Below are 21,240 nucleotides of genomic sequence, written 5' to 3'. Positions count from 1 at the left end.
AATTATAATTCAGTCACTGGGAGTTTGTTTTACCCTGTTTTACTGTAGGGTCAGTATGTGGAATGACATGAAAGCATAGATCCACCCTGCTTTGCTATAACAGTGTAGGTTTGTGGTGGTGTAATGGTACATGGGGATTATTTCCTTGGCCCCTTAGTACCAAATGAGCAGTGATTAAATGTCACAGCTGACTTGAGTGTTGTTTCTGACCAGCAGTATTGGGTGTAATGTGTTGCAAAGTTACAAAGTAACTCGTTACTGTAATCACATTAGACCTGTTCAGTAAGTTTTTTACTGTACTTAACTCAGTATCTTGATGCCCAATCATCCAGGTAAATATGGATGATTGAAATTCCAAAAGTTGATTCTGTTCATCTGAACGTAGCGTTTGGCCATTCCCCAACTCTCTGTGAATGGTACTTATGGCCATTGATCAGTGGTCTTTGATCAGTGGGTTTTGGTCAGTGGTTGTTGATCATTGGTCATGAGAATTTGCATAATTAAGATTAAGGAGCTGACCTCCCAGCCCATTGTTCCTTCAGTGGGCTGGTTTCAGTCATTATGCAAATGTACTGTTTATAAGGTTGGGGAAACCTGCAGTCAGCTGAGACTGAAGAAGTCACTTGGATGAGTGACAAAACGTTTCTCCCAAAAAACGCTACATCCAGATGAACAGAATCAACTTTTGGAGACTAAACTCAGTAATTACATAAAAGATACAAAATGTTGTTACTTGTGTTACCAAATGCAGATAGAAAGAAAAAAATTCAATATCTTCCTACGCACTTCAACTACAACCAGCTGATTTCAGTTTGTGTGCAGCAGAAGGAAATTGGTAGAGCGATATGGATCTTGAGGAGCAGTGATAGTGACAGAAGCAAGGGGTTGTGTTGGTGTGTGGGGATGTAGCCTCAGGTTTATATTGTTCAATGGTAATCACGTGACCATGCATTTCAGGTCATTTCACAGAGAAACGAGTAAGTAATGTAACAAGTTTTGTAACAAATTACTTTCTCCGGTGAGTAATCAAGTAACATACTGCTTTATTTTAAAAAAAAAAACCACACACATAAGGTGTAATACATTGCTTTCCTTGAGTAAAAACCCAGACACTGCTATGCCATATCACATCTTCCACAATAATCAATTTTTATATGACACAAAATTATCATCTCTTTCTATTGTTGGTATAGCAACACCATGCATTAATGTTCCCTGATGCATACAACAACAAGATAAGCCTGGGCATATAGCGAGAGCTGTATGTCAGCTACGGCAGCGGTCCCCAACCCCCGGGCCTCGGACCAGTACCGGTCCGTGAGTCGTTTGGTACCGGGCCGCGAGGGTTGAGGCTCAGGTGTGAAATGTATGGTTTTCAGGGTTTTTATCGGTTTTCAGCGTTATTTTGTTATCGTTTTTATTGTTAACTCGGTTTTCCTGGGTCTTTTCACGTGTGTTATGAATAAATCTTCTATTTTTCAGTAGCGGTACTAGTTTTATTTTGTTGTATTTTTTCGCGACACCTTAAAGGCCGGTCCATGAAAATATTGTCGGGCATAAACCGGTCCGTGGCGCAAAAAAAGTTGGAGACCGCTGAGCTACGGGTGACGTTTTAGCACCTATAGTAAAAAGGAAGCTGGCGGTTTGCAACACAAATATAACCAAACCACTCTGTCAGTCACTGGTTGTACTTCATACAACAGGAAGTGCAACGACTAATTTAATAGTCGACGCACGTTTGAAGCTTTGTGAGATCCCAAAAGACACAGGAATAAGTAGTAGGATTTAAGGGTGTAATAACGGGCTGAAACAGAAGGTGGCAGCACTGCATGTACAAGGATGCCAGCTGCCATTAAACACCACAGAAGAAGAAGAAGCAGTCTCTGGTATCGTAGCTGTGTTCAAATTCAGGGGCCTCATCCTCCGGAGGCCGCGTTTGTAGGCCGATTACGTTATAGCGATGCGACGAAGGTTGTCCAAATTTGAAGACTGCAGCCGACAAATGCGTTCTTCATTTCCCCTGATTTGAAGGACGGGTCGGGTGTATCCTTCGTGGCCCAACCTATCCCAGAATTCATAGCGCGGCCAAGTCAATTCCAGATTCCAACAATGGTGACAGCTACTTAGTTTTAATATTACTCTTATTTTTTTTTAAATTAGTTTTATTTGTTCCTGAGTAAATCAATTTGGCTGAGTTATAGTTTTCAAACAGCTAATAAACGCCACACAGAAAACTGATTAAACAGAAGTGTGAGATGGTCGAGAATTTACGCCAATATCCTGTTATATTCTAGATAGCAAGGAACAGATGGACGAGTTTATTAGACTTTACTGAGACAATCTGCAAATTTCATTAAAAGTTTAAAAAACTATCATCTTGTCTTTATTTTTAGTTAGCACATACTTGAAACACTTAAAGCTGTAAGGCAGGGGTCCCCAATCCCAGTCCACAAGGGCCGGTGTCCCTGCAGGTTTTAGATGTGTCCTTGATCCATCACAGCTGATTTAAATTGATAAATTACCTTCTCAATGTGTCTTGAAGTTCACCAGAGGCCTAGTAATGAACTAATCATGTGATTCAGGTGTGTTGACCCAGGGTGAGATCTAAAACCTTCAGGGACACCGGCCCTCGTGGACTGGGATTGGGACCCCTGCTGTAAGGTAATGATAGTTATATAAGAGCAGATGCATGCTGGTGCAATAAGCTGTACGTTTTACCTCAAATAGATGCATGATTCGATTAGTCGACTAATCGCATAAATAATTGGTGACTAGTTTGTGGCAGCCTTAGTCACGGCTGTCGCGCTGTAATACTGCTGCTGCTGAAGCCTCTTTTCAATAGTCTCTCTTCAAATTAACAAGTGTGTCACTAATAAGAACAGCTCATTGGAAAAGAAGGATGAAAATGCCCTTCATTTACTTGCACTAATAAGTGATGCTGCCTGCAAGTTGCAAGGCTAAATAAAGCTATATCACCCATCCATGTATCTCTCTTTAAGACCACAGTGTACCCATCATCTGATGGCTACAGGATACAAGCCATGTCACAAAGCTCAGATTGTCTCAAAATGGTTTCTTGAACATAGCAATGAGTTCACTGTACTCAAAAACCTTCCACAGTCAACTCAGTCGGTTCCCTGAAGTAACCGACTCAGGCAGTAAGCAGTAGGTCTCCTGGGAAGAAGGGAACTCATCCTTGGTTTAATTTTTCAGGTCAAAAAGCTACATCAATCTTTTATATACAGTCTGTGATGCATTTTCGATATAAAACATGTACAATGGCAGACTCTTCCTTACACAGAAAAAAGTCAAAGGGAGTAAAAGTAAACTATCTCACAAGAGATAAAAAGTTGAATGCAGTAAAGCACATTTTGCCCCATTTTTTTTGCAATTCCAAACTAAAGTCACTGGAGATTTGCAGTTTTCATGTGACATGCACAAAAAATGCAATCCCAGACATTTATCACCCTGCTAACACAAATCTGCACAGCGAAGAGACCCAGGTGCCGAGGACATAAACACTCTCAGGACCAAATCTGTCCTCTGTCCTGAAACAAATCACGTTAGTGTGCAGTACTTCACTGCTGTCACACCTGGGTACCACTTTTCCAGTTTTATGTATGCAGAGTGACACACTGCTCTACCTCGGGTGTGCCTGGATCCCTTTTTTCTTATATAATTCTGCACACTCGTCTATCAAAGGTAAACACATGGAGGGACCCGCTTTAGCAGTTTTTTTACCCTCCATTTAAAATATAAAGATCAAGTTTTGGGAGCCACTATGAAATATTTTTATGTAAATTTTTGCTTATAACATGAATACACATGTCAATGCCCCAAATCTGACAGCCTTACAGCAAAGAATTTTAGCTAATGCTGACATAACTGGGAAGGTTTGCTTTGGAAAGTTTTTACTTTTCTTGGCTTTATTGTCTTTATTATGCAACACAAAATAACAAATGAGTTGAAGTAATCTTAAACTGTCGTTTTTAATCAGTCGATTTAAGAATTTTGAAATGACGCAGAAATGAAAAACAGAAACGTGCTCCAGGGAGGTGAAGTTCCTGATTTATAATGACACTTAGATCCGGAGATCGAGTTTTGTTTTCTTAGTGATAGCCTAGAAAACCTGACGTGTGGAAATGATGGGAGGCGAGGGCTATTTTAGGGACTTTTTTTTCACTCTGAAACTTTCTTTCTATCCTCAAACATGCATGCAAGTAGGGCTGGGCCATATTATACCGTTCACGGTAATACCGGTATAATGTTAGGCAATGATAGGAAAATGAAATATCGCGATAGAATGGGAGTAAAACGCGCATGCGCAGTGCCTTTGTTTTCATACGCACATGGCCGATTGTTGAGTGAAACAGATGAACCAGAATTGGTTTGTAAAAATGGTGCAACTTCAGTGATGTGGAACTGGATTGGTGTTTGTCCGTCAGATACACAACAAAGCACATTTTTTTTGCAGAACATGCAAGCGGCCGTTGTTATTGTCGTATTTGTCGGACTAAGATGCTCTTAAATCTGGGAGTAATCTGGGTCCTAAACTCTGTATTCTTCAGGTCAAACAACACTGCAGCATCACTGAGAGTTAAAACCTGTCTAAATTCTTTCATCTTTAATAAAACGATCAGCATTGCTGCTTTACCAGGTGTAACTATGAAGTTTAACTTCCAGGCATCCATGAAAACAAAAGTTATTACATTTAACAGAGTTAGAAGTTAGCAGGAAGCTAGCGGAAGTTAGCTCGCTAGTTTCGCTAGTTACCTAAGCATGATATAGCACGTTCTGACTGAGAGATTTCTGAAAAAAAAATCAAACGTACACCTCTGCTATCACTTCCAACATAAATGAAGACGGGAAACTAAACAGCAGTGACGTTTGTAGGGTTACTGAAGTTGGGCTAGCTGGTATATAATGATGTGCTAGGTGATCGCTAGCGACACAGCTATGTTAGCATAACATAAACAGTGAAGCTGGAGGATGAACGCTAACTTTTTTCCACTTATAAAAGTTAAGGGGAAGGTTCCTCATGGTTAGAGACAAATGCAATCGCATGGCAGGATGCTGTAAACGGACCAAACTTCAGTCAGGAGAACAACTGAGATAATCCATCCACAATACCAGGTTAGTCATTAATATACTGCAACAACATGGGAATAGAGCAGCTGCCAGAGAATTCAACATTAATGAATCAATGGTACAGAAGTGGAGGAAGCAAGAAGAATGAGTTTAATAAAGTTTGCTTTATCTGACTGCTTTGTTTCGCTTAATGTGCCTTATAATCCCGTGCACCTTATGGTCCGAAACATACGTACTGCACACTGCAGTTTAATGTTGCAAAGCACCTCTTTTTAACTTCAGTGGATATTATACATGGTTATGCTCAGGATATGTCAGCCCATTTGTACTGGAAATGCCTTTTGGTTAAACTTTCAGCAAGGAATTTGCATTTGCACTGTTGCATTTTTATAAAGCTTTAATGTACATAAAAACCAGCTTCTTGTTTAAGTGAAAATAAATGGAAGGTTGTCTTTTTGCGCTAGTAATGTTGTGGAGTTGTATTTTGTCTCGCATCCATTATATCGTCAGTTATATCGTTATCGCAAATTTTCAAATATATATCGTGATAAATATTTTTGGCCATATCGCCCTGCTCTACATGCAAGTACAAAAAAAGAACAATTTCTTATTCAGTTAGTTTTAAAGCTGCATTAACCTAATACCTACATGGAAAAAATGCATGAGGATCCATTAGATCATCCTTTTACTACACACTGCAGACATTTCAGCATGATGTTATATGTGAACCTGAGGGGCTTCTAAGAGAGGTCTGAGTAACTGATTGGGAAATAATTCAATTTGTGCTTTGAAACCACAAGAATCAAAGTTCACTTTATCAATGAGGGAGAATTAGATTGTAGACATTCTGTGACTTCTGCTCATTTAAAGCAGGGCCACTTTCATGCAGTCAGTTAAACTATTTAGATGTTTTGTAGGGGGTCTGTTGCTAAGTCTGCTGGACCAGAAGCAGTTCAACAGCAGAAAAAAAGAGGAAAAAATGAGCGACGACTGTCTGCTGAGAAAGGAAGCCCAACAGCAGCCACCATGGAGACTCGGAGAGGAGCCAAAGCTCCCCTCGTCTCCTTGCTGAGCCAAGCCTTTGCTCGTTCTCATCCCATGTGAAAAGCCTGTTTTCTCTCGCTGTCTCTCAGCAGACCACTTTGGGCCCTTGTCTCTTCAAATTCTCGTTCGTCCATCACTCAGCGGCTCAGCTCAGTTTCTTCTTTTCATTTTCAGGACACCTATTATTCGCTCCATCATGATCTCACCTCCACGCAGACATCCAGTCTCTGTATATCTGTCCTGGGAGGTAATTAAACGCTCTGACAAAAGGATATTCACCACAGATCACATCCTCAGAGAGATCATTGTTAAAGTCGTATATGTTTCTTTGAATTTCGGTCATTATTATTAATAACTGGATGAATAGAAAACATAACAAATAATCACTGATTTGTTGTATTGTTATCAAATTCATAGGAAGAAAATGTTTTGGGACAAAATCTAGGCCAGACAGCCACTGCAGCAGTTACCTAAGCCTCCTTATGTACGCATGCAGCCTGCAATAATCTTTTATCCAACGGCAATCCTGTATTTGCTAGGTTAATGATAACAGGTAGCTAATCTAGCTTTCAGGTAATTGCTAACAATTAAACAGCTAACATTTATAACTGTTTAATACTTTTCCCTGACCTCTGACATTCCTTCTAAACTGTTGTTCAGCTCTAATAGAGAGCTTGCCTCATTCCAGTTTTTCATTTTTCTCTTAAGTGTGATCTGCTCACACTGTTTATGTGGATTCTGATGTCTTTCTACAAACTGCAACTATAACTAACAGCATATACAAAGAAAAATAAACTTTACTTGAAAGAAAAATATTATTTTTATAATAAAGAACTTTTCCCATAAACTGCAGTAAGTTAAATGTCTGTAAACAAAGTGCTCTGCCAATTTTATTCCCACCTTTACCTAAAATATTTCACCTTAACAAACAAAAGCAGGTGCAACATAATAAATGTCAGGGAAATAGCATTTTCCAATATGTTTATAACTTTATAAAAGCTTTGTCTTTTGATTAGATAATTCAGAACTGTTTTGTTCCTTTGCTCATACCGAGGCTCCCACTGGCTTGTAGCTGTGGACAGCTTTAGCTTTAGCCACTTTTCCTTTGTTAGTTTCTTTAAAATGTTCACGTTTAAACATCTGACTAGTTTTATTGCTACAAACGTTTCGGTTCCTCTGCAGTTTACTCTAGCAAACCTTGTGTTTCACTGACTTCCATGTTAACTGTGTGTGCCTGCTCCACTGTTTGGACCAGCTAATAACTGGTCATATGGGAGGCTGACTGGTGGGTCACCGGTCAAGGCCAAGAACACTGTAAGTCATCTGATTCTGGTCCCTGGCTGGTCAAACGGTGCATGTAGTTATCAACCAAGACAAATCACTGTATTACTCTAGAGGCCCTCAAAAACTGACTCCTGCAAACCCAGTCACGCAACTCTAAATGGTCCATCACATCAACACTGCTATTTGGGCTGAAAATAAAAAAGGTGTTCATTTATGTACAGTGGCTAAAATTTGAAAATGTCACCTTTCAAATATCAGTAATATTGTCAATACCATTTATCAGCAACTGCAAAAATGTTTTTGGCTAATTTATGGCCAAAATGAAGAACAACTTCAAAGGCGTCTAATGCACTGAACATAAGCAATAATGGCTTTATTGATGTGAGTGGAGACTACGCATTTCATCTTTTCTTTCTCTTCTGTGAAATTCAGAATTGCTTATCTTTTTGTTCACCCCTCAGAGAGCACTCGAAGTCCACTGAAAGGCTTTTAGTTTGCTCACTCAATAGTTGTGAGAAAGTATGAAAGTGAAAAATGAAGCAAACCAGTAATTAGCTTGAATAATGATGTGACTATAGAACAGACAGCATTTCATCTTCTGAAGGTCCGGTCTGTGAGTGTATTTCAGCAGCATTAAAAAAAAAAAAGACTGGGCAGAATCAATTGTTTTGATCCAGGAAGCAGACAAGCCCGTGACACACAGAGAACCATGCAATCAGGCACACACTCAAAATAATTGACCTTCAAGCTAGGGTAAATTGATATGTTGGACCAATTGGCTGAGAGCTGATGGAGATAAATAGCCTGGTGATGGTTAGCTGATTTCTGTAGCAGATACACACAGAGGAGCGTTTCGTAAGCTCAGACCCCTAAAGTGGCCTCCGACGTCTGTTCAAGGAGCCATTCAGTGCCTTGCTCAAACGCTGACTGAAGGATATTTACTCTACACACTTTTTAAACTCTGGATTCATGCTTCTTTTTTTAAACAGGGGAAGATAATCTTACCAAACGATCACATCACAATTGTTTTTCTTTTGGTAGAATAATCATCTAACTACAGTTCTCCCTGCAAAATTTAAACCACATTTGCCTCAATTTAAAAAAGAATGCATCACCTTATCTCAAGAATAAATGTCGAGCACACATCTCTAATCATGCTTTAAACTGATACGAATCTTTAATTTCTTTCTTCTGTTTACAAATCATTTTGCAGCCAAGGTTTGAACAGCCTCGATACTTGTTTATGAGATGTTGTATTTATTTTTCATCATTTAAAAGCTGCTAAAAAGCAAACTCGTAGCCATCTTGTATTATGTCCTTGGAATCATTCAGCTACCTCTCCAGTAAATCACTTATCCCCTGGGTTAATCCTCTCTGAGAGATATCTGGCAAAATGGTGGGCCACTCCAGCTACAACCACCACCAAGTGGAGGACTTCTTCATGTGTTGCTACGCCCACAGAGCTTGGATAGCAGAACAGGGACTACCATCGCCAACTGTCGTCCAAGACAATGGAACCTATCTACAGGATGTGACAATGACTAGATCTGAATGACATCATAGAGCACAACAACAGTGGCACAGCTAGCCTGCAGGTAAGAAAACATGATGGGACAGAGTTTGTTGATTAGCAGCAGCTGAGCCTTCAAAGTAAAAGGTAATCTGTATTATTCATTTGAAAATCTGACAATCTGCCTACTATGGAAGCATGTCAGATCACCAGTCTCTAATATATAATTTTTAAAAAAGGAATGTGGACATCAAACGTGACTTACATCAGTCGGCTTTGTTCAAAACAATGATCAGCCAAAAATGTCATTAAAACACTACTCCAGTACATTCAACATAATTTCGCTCAAAGACTCTGAACGTTTTTGGATTTATTCATTAAAATCCTGTCGTCTTATCATCCTTATCATCTCAGATATGGACTACACAACCTTTAACCAAGAGTAGAACTAGGGCTGCTCAATTAATCGAATTTTGATCTAAATTACGATCTGGGCTTTCAACGATCATTAAAAATGACTGAGCCGATTATTAGCACCTCCCTCGTGCTTTACTCTCACGCTGCTCCGTGTAACAAATCGAGCGCACCTCTCTGCGTTTCGAACACGCGTCACAACAATTAAGAGGACCCGAGGGAAGCTCGGAAAGCTAAGCAGGAGTTATTTGGAGAGGAGAGTGACTGCCGTTGGTTGAAAAGAGGTAAAAAAAACTTCAGTGGTGTGGAAACATTATGGGTTCGCGGAGTCAGACGTGGATCAAGTAGACACAGTGTGTAAACTTTGCTACGGTGTCGTAGCTGCACCACAGAGCAACACTGCAAAGTTCACTAAACTTAGATGTTTACATTTCTCATTTATTTTTTATATTGCAAACATTTGCACTGTTATCAGTATTTGCACACTATTTTATATTATTTTTGACAATCTTTAAAGTCATTATTCAATACATTGTTATTGTTAAATAAATAGCGTCAAATAATCGAGATTATTGAACCGTAATGGCTGCACAGAAAGATTATGAAATGACATCAGCCAGTCAGCATTATCATCTCAGATATGAACATTTAATGAGGGCATTACCATGTTTGTGGTTGACTATGAAGTTAAATGAAATATGACTAAGTTAATAATAGATTGGATGTGCGCCTGAGAAGCCAAATGTATGCCAAAAAGCTTCTCATCCCCGTTACCGTGTCTGTTTATCACAGAGCATATTGGAGAAAATTGACATGATGAGGAATGACTGATTTGGAGCTATTATTACAGCAGGTGTCAAATTTTCATTGATTAGCATCTCCTGTAAACGGTTACACTGGAATAAGTACAAATCAGTAAATGCTGCTACCATGCTAAATGATTCCCTTCTAAATACGATTTATGTTGTAGTGCTCGTTCCCTCACATGGAAACTGTGCATACCAAGAGGGTAGAGCGTTACCCCTGATGCCTGTTTGTGCCGTTCATTTTCTGCCCAGCTCAGCTCTTCCTCTGCCTGAGGAGCTATTGACAAACATCCCAGATTATGTAACACGCCTCTGACAGCACCAGACTGGGCGCACTTTTTGACATATTTAGGTTGAGGCTTAAAATTTTCACCACAGAGTTCAGCTGAGGGGGAAAAAAAACATACATCTGAGCACGCTCTACTCCCAACATCCAACTGAAGAAATATGAATGAGCTCAGGCAGGGCGCTTGTCTATAAATAGGGTGTTGTGAAGGCCTGTTTGGACTTGTGGGAACAGACAGGGCATTGTGCTGCCTGGCCTATCTGTATCAGGACTCTAACCATCAGGCTAAGGACTGAGCTGCCCTGATACAAACAAACACACATACTCTGGCCTAGATGCTTCTATATGCAGGCTGCTGTAATCTCACCCACCTACACATATAAAATCCATACACGCTGACCCAGATGCCGAGACTGTTACGTTCGTTTACACCTACACAGGATATAAAAAATACAAATCCATATTTCTACACATACTCATCTGCCCTAGACGCCAACATCGGCCAATAACAATTGATATTATAAACACAGTGCCACTCGCATTGTCCCAATTTAATCTCACTTGCCTGATGTTAAATTCCCAGAAGTTAAGCGTCGCTCTGTGTCGTTTCAGGCAGTTCGGTAAAAATACAACTAAGCTCATATTACTAATGCCTGTACTAGTGTGCACTACTGCCAAACAGCTATAGCAGGTGTCATATCGCAGTAACTGGCCCATCTGCAGTTGCACAGGCGATGTTAAAAACAGAACTGCTTTGATAGCCCCGTGTGATTTTAAAATTTAAGCAGACAATGAATCTCACAGTTTGTAGAAATTAATCTGAAATGGTGGTAGATGAAGATTTCGGCTTTCTGTAAAAACACATTTAAAAAGATTCAATAAAAAAAATCTCTGTTCTTTTTTATGTGCTTTTGGCTGTCATTATGCTGTTCAGGAAACTATGAAATGCTCTGCTGTTGGTCTTCCTTCTTCTTTAAGAGCTATAAACAGATAATTATCATAAAAATAAAAATAATCCCAGTACGCAGCCAAAAATACAGGTCTGAGTAAGGAAATCATTTCAGCTGCGCTCAGCGCACTTTGGTTACCATCCAAAATAAATAAATTGATTAATTAAAAAAATAAAAAAACTTTTTTAGCAGCCTGTGAGCAAAAACTTCAATATTTATTTTGTATTTTTGTCTTTCATGTAAGGCTAGCTGGGTTTTAACACACAGATGAATCTGTCAACACAGAAGAATCAATGTTTCTGCTGGTGCCAAAAGGCAGAAGCTGCACTCAGCTGGGCCATACTCTGTATATAAAGGCTAGGAAGGGTTTTCTTCTTGTAACACATTAATTTCTCCCTTTTAAAAAAGTAGCTCTGTCTTGTTATTACAAACTGTATTTTCTTCACTATGTTCAACATAATCTCAAATCTCAATCTGAAAGTAATCATTGTTGTTAAATAACAATCCAATCTTTTCTGTAATTATACAACTGGTCTCTAAAGGTGTGATGTCGTATCTATTAAGTATTTTACTAAGTGATCAACATACAGTAGTTCCACTAAGACTTCTCTTCATGATATTTTTGATCACATGGATGCATCCCAAGCTAAAAACACAACAATTTTTGACATTAAATTCTACTTTATTACTTTATGTAATTTGATTACATTACTTACATTACATTTTTCATGTAAATTTCTTATATAAGTACAATGTAAAACATTACCTTTAATGGAATCTCATGAAATGAAATTTAGTTCATTTGTATTTTCCTTAATAATTTTCATGAATAATCCTTTGAATCTATTTGAAGCTACTTCGGTTGAATTTGACTCAAAATATTGCTTCATGTTTATGAGGTCATTAAGAATTATTTTGTGATTGAAGATTTTACATTAATTATACCATTTGGGGCAGCACAGTGGCACGGTGGTTAGCACTGTTGCCGCACAGCAAGAAGGTCCTGAGTTCAATTCCACCATCAGGTCTTTCTGTGTGGAGTTTGCATGTTCTCCCCGTGGGTTCCCTCCGGGTACTCTGGCTTCCTCCCACCGTCCAAAGACATGCAGCTTGTGGGGATAGGTTAATTGAATAATCCAAATTGCCCATAGGTGTGAATGTGCGAGTGAATGGTTGTCTGTCCTTGTGTGTTGGCCCTGCGACAGACTGGCGACCTGTCCAGGGTGTACCCTGCCTCTCGCCCTATGACAGCTGGGATTGGCTCCAGCACCCCCCGCGACCCTGAAAAGGATAAGCGGTAGCGAATGGATGGATGGATGGATGGATATACCATTTGGCAGTTGTAAAATTAAATTCTCGAACAAGCTATCCCAGTTCTGCTAACCGTTCACTAGCTCCCTACACACTGAAAGTGCACCTGTATAATTTAATTCAGTATGTTATCCCCAGATTTTTTCCCATGCAGATGCTGCACCGTGTTGTTCATCAGATTGCCAATTTTCCCTTTAAAAACAACTCGAAACGCTTGAGAAACACATCACACATTGCTCAAAATACTGGTATTTGCCAGCTATCTGCTAACCCATGTGCCAGTCCTATATTTAGACTGCTTTTATAATTTACTCCTTATCTCCACTCGTGGATGAAATATCTACAATATATTCACCGACTAGCCAATACAATTGTTAGCATTTTCTTAAAAGCTGAGCAGCTTTTTCCTTCTTAGCAATTGTAGAACTTTTGACATTTGCAGTGTAAAGTGAGAACTGCCTTTGTGGCTTTTCTGTTATGGATATTGATTTCCTTCTCACTTATTTAAAAATGACCTACAATGTTTATGTTTTTGTTCGAGTGGCAAAGAGATTAAACGGGCTATAAGCCATCCAACTCTTTTTGGCAACACTGCTATAAACAAAGAGTGATCCACAAACTCCACAGTAAAATAAAACTCTTAGACTTAACAGGCAGTTACACCCACAGATGTAAACATCAGCTCCATATCAGCATTGAAACATCATCAAACACAAGAACACAGTCCATTGCTGCAATGACACCTAAATTTTAAGCATTAGTAACACAGCTACACTCTTACAGAAAGACTGTATTCACCCAACAGCTGGCATGTACTTTAGTGGAGATCATTTCAGTGTTGTCAACGACTCAACATAAGGATAAAGGCTATTTCTGAGCAGTGGAGATGACAAGAGCATTTACTTTCCTGATATTCTGGGACATGAATGCACCTCTGAAGCAATACTCAGAGTCCAATTACAGCTGTTTACTGCCCCACATTGCTGCACATACACACATTCATCTCCCTTCCAGCATTATCAGTGCTAGTTATTTGGAAACACGCATGAGTCCTCAGGGACAATTTAAGATGATGAAACATGTAGGGTATTTGGTGACGATTTCAGTGTCCCTCAGTTTAAATCATAACATGACTTCGAGTATCTTCAATACCTTTCTTTTTAAATCAAATTGATGAAAAACAAATCATTTTATATTTGTTTTAATGAAGTGGTGTCAAGTTTGAAAATAAGTTTCTGTCATTTTCAAGGGTGTGTCTGTATCCAATAAAAACATGCTCTGTGTGCTTTCACTGTAGTGTGAATAACTTTTTAAAAACTCCTTTGGCACGTTAGTAAGGAAGCTTTGATGGTAGACACGACTCCTGCCGTGTCTGGTTTAATAAAACAGAAAAGGTAAACAGGTGCAAGATGCTCCAGCATTTTCCCATTAGCATGTAAAATAGATCAGTTGGTTAAGAATATGAACTAAACTTTTTTTTCGCTAATACACCACCTTAATTTGTCTTTTCTTTTTTTTTACTGCTAGATTTTGGCAGTTAAACTGTCAAATATATCTCACATACTAGTTAGTTTGGCTTATATTGTTATACATTGTTCTTTTAAAATATTTCTTGTACTTGTCCTTTTTGACTTTATACAGTATGATGCATTACTGTAGATTAAGCAGAATGCCAATTATTTGAGCTCAACATGTGCAGCAGTATTATTGATTCATTTAATAGTGATGGGAAACATTTTTTTAGCAGAGTAATTACTTTAATTTTTAATACTTTATATACAATTTGAGAATAATTCAAAGTTTTATGTGTAAGTATGTATTTTATAATGCTGTATTGATACTAATGATAAATGTAATAATATTTTACAATTCTTCGACTAGGAAGTACTGCAGAGAGAGATGCCCACGAACAGTACAGCAAGAGGCACAAAGATGAAATCATGAAAAACAATCATAAAATAATGAAAGGCAGAACAAAATCATAAAATGGCATGCTGTCAACTGGCAGTTTGTATTGTTGACGTGTGTCAGATTTATTTTCCTTTTCTAAAAGGGGTGGTCACCGTTTGTGTTTGTCATTTTGTAAAAGTCACTGTGCAACAGGGCAGGGTAATGTGGCCAAAAATATTTATCACAATATATGTTTGAAAATTTGCAATAACAATTTAACTGATGATATAATTGACACAAGACAAAACACTTTACAACTCCACAACTTTATTAGTGCAAAAAACACATCAATGTATTTTCACTTGAAGAAGCAGCTGTTTTTATGTGCATTAAAGCTATATAAATATTTAACAGTGCAAATGCAAATTCCTTGCTGACAGTTTAACTAAAAAGGCATTTCTAGAGGAAATGGGCCGACATATCCTCAGCATAACCATGTACAATATCCACAAAAGTTAAAAAGAGCTTATACACACACAATACGGTAATATTATGTTGAAGCACAGTACGTATCACTCCGCGAGGCTCCTGCCTACGATAGTCGTAATGCTCCGACAATCCATCAAGCAGTGCAGCTTCGTAGCTTCCCAAAGTCCTATTAAAACTAGTGCTGACAGCGTTTACTTCGTTAAAATGACGTTAACGCGGTTATGGCGGTAACGCGGCAAATCTCCGTTAGCGAGTTAACAGAGATGTGGGGCTGGACGGCACTAATGCATTGACGCCGTGCAGGTTATTCGGCCCGCTTGCATGTTCTACCAAAAATTGTGTTTTGGTGTGTATCTGATGGATGAAAACCAAACCAGTTCCACACCACTGAAGTTGCAGCATTCTTACAAACCAATTCTGGTTCATCAATTTCATTCAACAATCTGCTTCCACCCTTCTCATTCTCCATGCTTTTTCCGCCATGTGCGTATGAAAACAAAGGCACTGCGCATGCGCGTTTTACTCATGTTCTATAGCGATATTTCATTTTCTTATTGTTGAACTACATTATACCGGTATTACCTTGAACGGTATGATATGGCCCAGCCCTACTGCACAACACTGCTAAAATTTCAAAATACACAAAATTCAGAAAAAACTCACCCTCAAAAACTACCAGCTCTATTTGTCCAACTGCTGATCCCTGTCTAATGCCTTCCATCTACAATAAACTTAAATAATAATAAACTAAAAACAGTAAACTAATAAAACATTGAGCATGTTTAAGCTGACTTCCCAGAAGGGCAAAAAGTCAAATTGTTATTGGTCACGAGCAGTTGTCCAAGCATTTCACTACATATCGTACTGTGTATGACTGTGTACGTGACAAATAAAATTTGAATTTGAATTTGAATTTGAATCCATGTAAACCCCACAGAATAACTAATCTATAATGACGTCAAGTTGTTCAGTAGCCAACAGGTTTGCTGGTGCAGGAACAATAGTCACCATGTGTAGTTTTTACAGTGGCGAGCATCTTGCAAGCTACAGAAGAGCAACACTGAGCAAAATAAAGTGTGTGCAACACAGACTGTCACTGTTCACCACAGTTTAATGATGTCAACAAGTTTATCTCCTTGGATTACTTGTGTGTCCAGAACACAAATACTCTTGTACCATCGGATCAAAGGGCAGCCGTTCCAGCTGAAGGGTTTATTTTTGGCCCTGACAGATGTGTTTGACACAGCTTCCAAAAAAAAAAAAATACTAAATGTCCGCTGTGAAAAGTCAACAGCCCCGCTCATTCATAGTAACACCATCCTGCTGCTTAACTGAGCTGATCACGAGGCATTTAACATAGTCTGCGAGAAATGTTACCAAATATATATAGAATATATAATGAGAATAGATGTTACTGGTGTCTCACAGTCACAGTGTCTGCAGCTCATCAGCTGTGGAACCTATATCAATATAAAAAGATGTACAGCGGAACAATTTGTTCTCATGTCCTCTATAAATAACCAGTGTTTTATAATGTTCTGACGCTGAACAGATTAGAGCACCAGAAACACTTTGAAGTCAATAAGCAAGTCTTCCAACACAGCACATCTGCTCTCAGACACACCAGCACGGATCTATAAGTCTATTCAACGTCAGACACATAAAGAAACATAATGAAATCATTTGAAGTAAGTAAGCTGCAGAATCAAAACAGCACTTCATTAGTGATGTTTTAGTGTTGATTTATTACCGGGTAGGTCAATGTTTAATGCTCCAGTCAGCTCACCACTCTCTCTCTCCCTATCTCTCTCTCTCTCTCTCTAAATATATATATATATATATATATATATATATATATATATATATATATATATATATATATATATATATATATATATGTGTGTGTGTGTGTGTGTGTGTGTGTGTGTGTGTGTGTGTGTATATATGTATATTCACATGCAGCTTGGACCCGCGCCTGTTTCATGAGCTTACAGTGTATGATTTGCAATTTAAATTTTAAGCCTAAACATGAATGACAAGTGCACAGCTGCTATCTTTAGTGCAGTAAAAATGCAGGAAATGCTTGTTTTATTCTTAGCACACTGAACTTCTAGAATATTATCAAAATACAAACACTGACTTGTTTTTTTAGCATGTTACAGATGTTTAGATATCACAATTGTTCTGTATTTTAAACTCTCCTCCTTCAAATACAACTATTTCATGCTCAAAGCCCTGAAAGGACGCGTCAGAATTTTGTTTTCTGCTGCTCTCACAAATGTGTCAGTTCTGACTGTAGGTGAATGGTCAATATGGGAAATGCAAACAGTATGAAATTCCATCAAAGTACAGTTTGGAGCTGCTGAGGCAGAGTGTTATCTGGGCACGCACACTGTTCAGCTTTCATCTGCTACACTTCTGATATATCATTTTGTGTCTGCCCTCCTCCACACCAGCACAACTGAGTGCTGTTGTTGTGGATGAGGCCACTCAGAGTGCTGACATGTGGCGTCATAACGCTTTTCATTAATAATGATAAAACTCTTCCACAAAATAATAAAAGACCCACAAAAAATAACAGATGAAATGCATTAAAGGCCTCGTTTTTAAAAAGACAAACACACATATACCACCCAACCCCCAAGAGGCATATACACACACACATATATATACACAAACACAAAGCATCAGCAGATAAGACCAAAACTCTGACATTTGGGTGAACTAACCGTTTAAAATACTCTAAAACAGAAAAAAGGAGGAAGTAACTTTTTTGCAACGCTGATTATCGTTATTGCCATCATTACCATCATTTCTCTTTTAGTTTTATTTGAATACACCGACACAAATTTGGACTTGGCTCCTGGTAACACCACACCCACCAGCAAAAGAGAAACAATACACTCCTGCCGTGTTTCTGGGCTATGTGCATCTCCGCGCACCCCGTACGTGCAGAGTCGGGGTGCGCTTGCGTAACGCAGCATGTCCACGTCTCAGAGCCTGAACAGTTCTGGAACGAACGTTCACTTTTTCTTCCCCCAGAAGATGAGGCTGTCTGTGTGCGCGCGCGTTATCAGCAGGGGGCTCCACTTCACTCAAAGAGAAGCGAGGCCGCGAGTCTCCAAATGCGGTATGACTCACAGAATCTGCGCGCGAGCCTGTTTGGGCGCGTGCGTGCGTTCGTGTAGCTCGCGGCAGAGTAAAGACAGAAAAGAACTGTCTCTGGAGCAGTGTGTAGACAGAACAGTGTGTGTGTGTGTGTGTGTGTGTGTGTGTGTGTGTGTGTGTGTGTGTGTGTGTGTGTGTGTGTGTGTGTGTGTGTGTGTGTCCTTGGTTTGGGCACGACACACTAAAGCAAAACATTTCCACTCGCGCTCGAAGATATTCCGTAAAAGGAATGCGAAACGCACATTTTCACTCAATTTCTCAATTTTACTCCTTTTTTCCTGATGTTTTACTCGCGCAATAACACGGCCCGTGAACACACACACTCACAAAAGACACACCTCCATTTGACATTGACACATATTACACACCCTCTCCAAAGAACCACAACACCCTCCTCGCGCCCCTCTTATCAGCAGATTACTACTCCACCAAAGCCCAAGTCCCCCTGTTCACACAGACAAGCCCAAAGCTTTCCATCTAAGAAAAAAAAGTATGAGCCCCGAAATTCCCACTGCTGCTGCCCAGTAAGGACACCTAACTGGAAAACACCACAAAGAAAGAGCGTTGATGCTTCTCTCTACTGAAAGGCGTAGACAAAAATAATAAGGTGGGGGGCGGGGTGGGGGTATGTATATGAACATGTCAATAGTGGCCTTAATTCTGTGTACGGGAGATTTGAGCCGTGCCACTGAGCAGTCATGTCTGGTTCAGTCATGACCGACAGAGGAGGCTGGGAGAGGGAGGGGGCAACAAAGACCCGCTGGCTATGCCACATGTGCGTGTCAATAACGCGCACTGCACTCCCTCTGTCACGGGCTCACTCTCACCAAACTACAACTACTGTTGGCGTTTATTAGCACTCGTCTTATTAAGTGAGCACATACCTGGCCCAGAGGCGTAACGTTTGTTGAGTTTTTGTTCGGTTGCCGTATTGTTGTTGAACGGTGCGGACTACATCCTTGCATCTCTGTGCATTTTTGGCACCGAGTCCACCAACACAAAACAATACCCTCTGAATCCCACCACCCTTTTTCTCTTCTTCTTTTTCTTCGTTTTTTTTTTTTGATTGTTTTTGTTGTTGTTGTTGCACTGCTGTTTAATGAACACTGACTAACCACAAAGGCTACTCCCAGACTTTCTCCAGGACGACACAAAGAGATTTTTTTAAATAATTAATTGCGGCAATAACTCATTTATTAATATAGAAGAAAATAATGCATATAAATAAACTCACCGTTTATTCAGCAAGTGGGGAATACAAAAAAAATCTTCGAGAAAAATTGTGGGACTTGTAGAAAATATATTTGTGTCTGTACGACAAGTCTCGTTCTCCGTTATTTTCTCCTCGCTCTCTTCCCAGCCTGTCCCTCCAAGCTTCCCGCTAATCTCCTGTTACTTCACTTTTCCTCCACCTCCTTTATTTTTCCGCTGCGCCTTCCTTCTCTGTGTGTCCACCGGCGTTGGGTTTTTTTTCTCCTTTTCTCCAGCAGGAGGAACATTCAGCACACGGGGAGAGAAAAAATACTCAGCGGTCACTCAAAAGGCAAGATGGAGCCATTGAGGTTTTAGGGGTGTTTTTAAAGTCATCTGCCGGTAAGTCAACAGCGGGTCTCGGTGAAGTGGGTTGTTTTCATTCAGACAAAGGGTAATGTATAGAAAGATGGTGACAGCTACGGTGTGGATGTGATAAAACCTGACGAGACGCCGAGAGAAAAAACAGCGGGCTTCTATTTTCTGGCTCACCCCTCTGCTTTGACGCCACAGTGGTACGGCCCACCCTCACCGGGCTTGTGGAATGGAGCCGAGCATTCCCGCCTGGGCTCGAGCCAGCAGGTAAATAAACACACCTGCCCACGCAGAGAAAAGAAAGATAAACTTAACGAAGACCAATAATGAGCCCCACTCCCCAACCAAAGACGGTCTGGTGGCATTTAGGGATGGGGTCAGGGAAGGAGGTTCTGGTCACTCTGTGTATTTGTGCCCCGGAGTATGCCACCCTCAAAGACTGGGCCATTTAAAAACATCCACGAAGCAGGGCTTTGACTTTTCACGAGTTTCCTTTGGTCAAAACAAAACTAACCACCAAAAACAGCTCAGTAATAACAAATTACTTACAGTAATTTTAAAAATGCAGATTTTACATGTAAGTGCCAGTGCATGGATGAGAAATTACCAAAGTGTAAGATCTTTAAATCACCCACTTTGCACAAATTATTGACAGTAATTTTTGTGAATTCTGTACTGATTCATAATAATAACAATAATAAAATTTATTAATAATTTAAAAAATTCAAGTAGAAAAATTAGATACCTTGCTCCATTTATTTGCCAACAACATCCCAGTAGTGATAGTAAGAGAGTGAAGCGTAGAGTAAAAACAACTCTGTGACAGGCCCCTGGGCACATTTTCTTTTTCTTTTTTTATTCTGCATATCTAAATAATCCAATAATATCAAGCATAATTCCGTCTTTTTATCAGCTCCATGAACAACAACCACAGTGAGAGGTTGGCGAATGTACAAATTTATATAGGTGTATGAATTCATGTGAACATCTTCAGACATATTACCACAAACCCAAAACAGATTTAATTGTCATGCTGAAGTAACGAAGAAAGCTGTAATGTCTAAAAGCACAGAACAAATGAGACAAGCTTATTAACCACAGATCCTCACAAACAAACCACTTATTTCTACAAATCCTCATTCAACAATCATCTCCAGTGGACCAGGTACATATATCACGCGCACACTGTTCGGTATGAATGCATATTTTCAACAAACACAAACTACGGGCATATCAGAACTTCATCTTGCACTCAGCAAAGTCATTGACAGCACTGCTCAAATCCAAACTCCTGGCAATATACTCACAATACTCTCTTCTCTTCATCCATTTTTAAGCACTTGAGACTTTTAAACACATGCCACTGTGCCCATGAACTAATCTATAAAACACTTTGTGAAAAACTAATTGATGCTTGCTCGATTTTCCAGGTAA

The 21,240-nt window shown here is 39.5% G+C and overlaps 1 protein-coding gene across 1 annotated transcript in view; it reads right to left on the bottom strand.

Annotated features, from left to right (window-relative positions):
- ndrg2 (NDRG family member 2) overlaps positions 1 to 19,726 on the bottom strand; it is a 53,816-nt gene extending 34,090 nt beyond the window's left edge. Inside the window, exon 1 of the mRNA XM_080874723.1 lies at positions 19,475 to 19,726. The gene's annotated coding sequence lies outside the window, so the exon portion shown is untranslated. The remainder of the gene's footprint in view (positions 1 to 19,474) is intronic.
- Between the last annotated feature and the right edge of the window lie 1,514 nt (positions 19,727 to 21,240).

This window comes from Rhamphochromis sp. 'chilingali' (assembly GCF_963969265.1).
Source record: "Rhamphochromis sp. 'chilingali' genome assembly, chromosome: 1".
Taxonomy (NCBI): domain Eukaryota; kingdom Metazoa; phylum Chordata; class Actinopteri; order Cichliformes; family Cichlidae; genus Rhamphochromis; species Rhamphochromis sp. 'chilingali'.
Note: the sequence above shows the minus strand (reverse complement) of the source record. Positions and strands in the feature narration are given on the sequence as shown.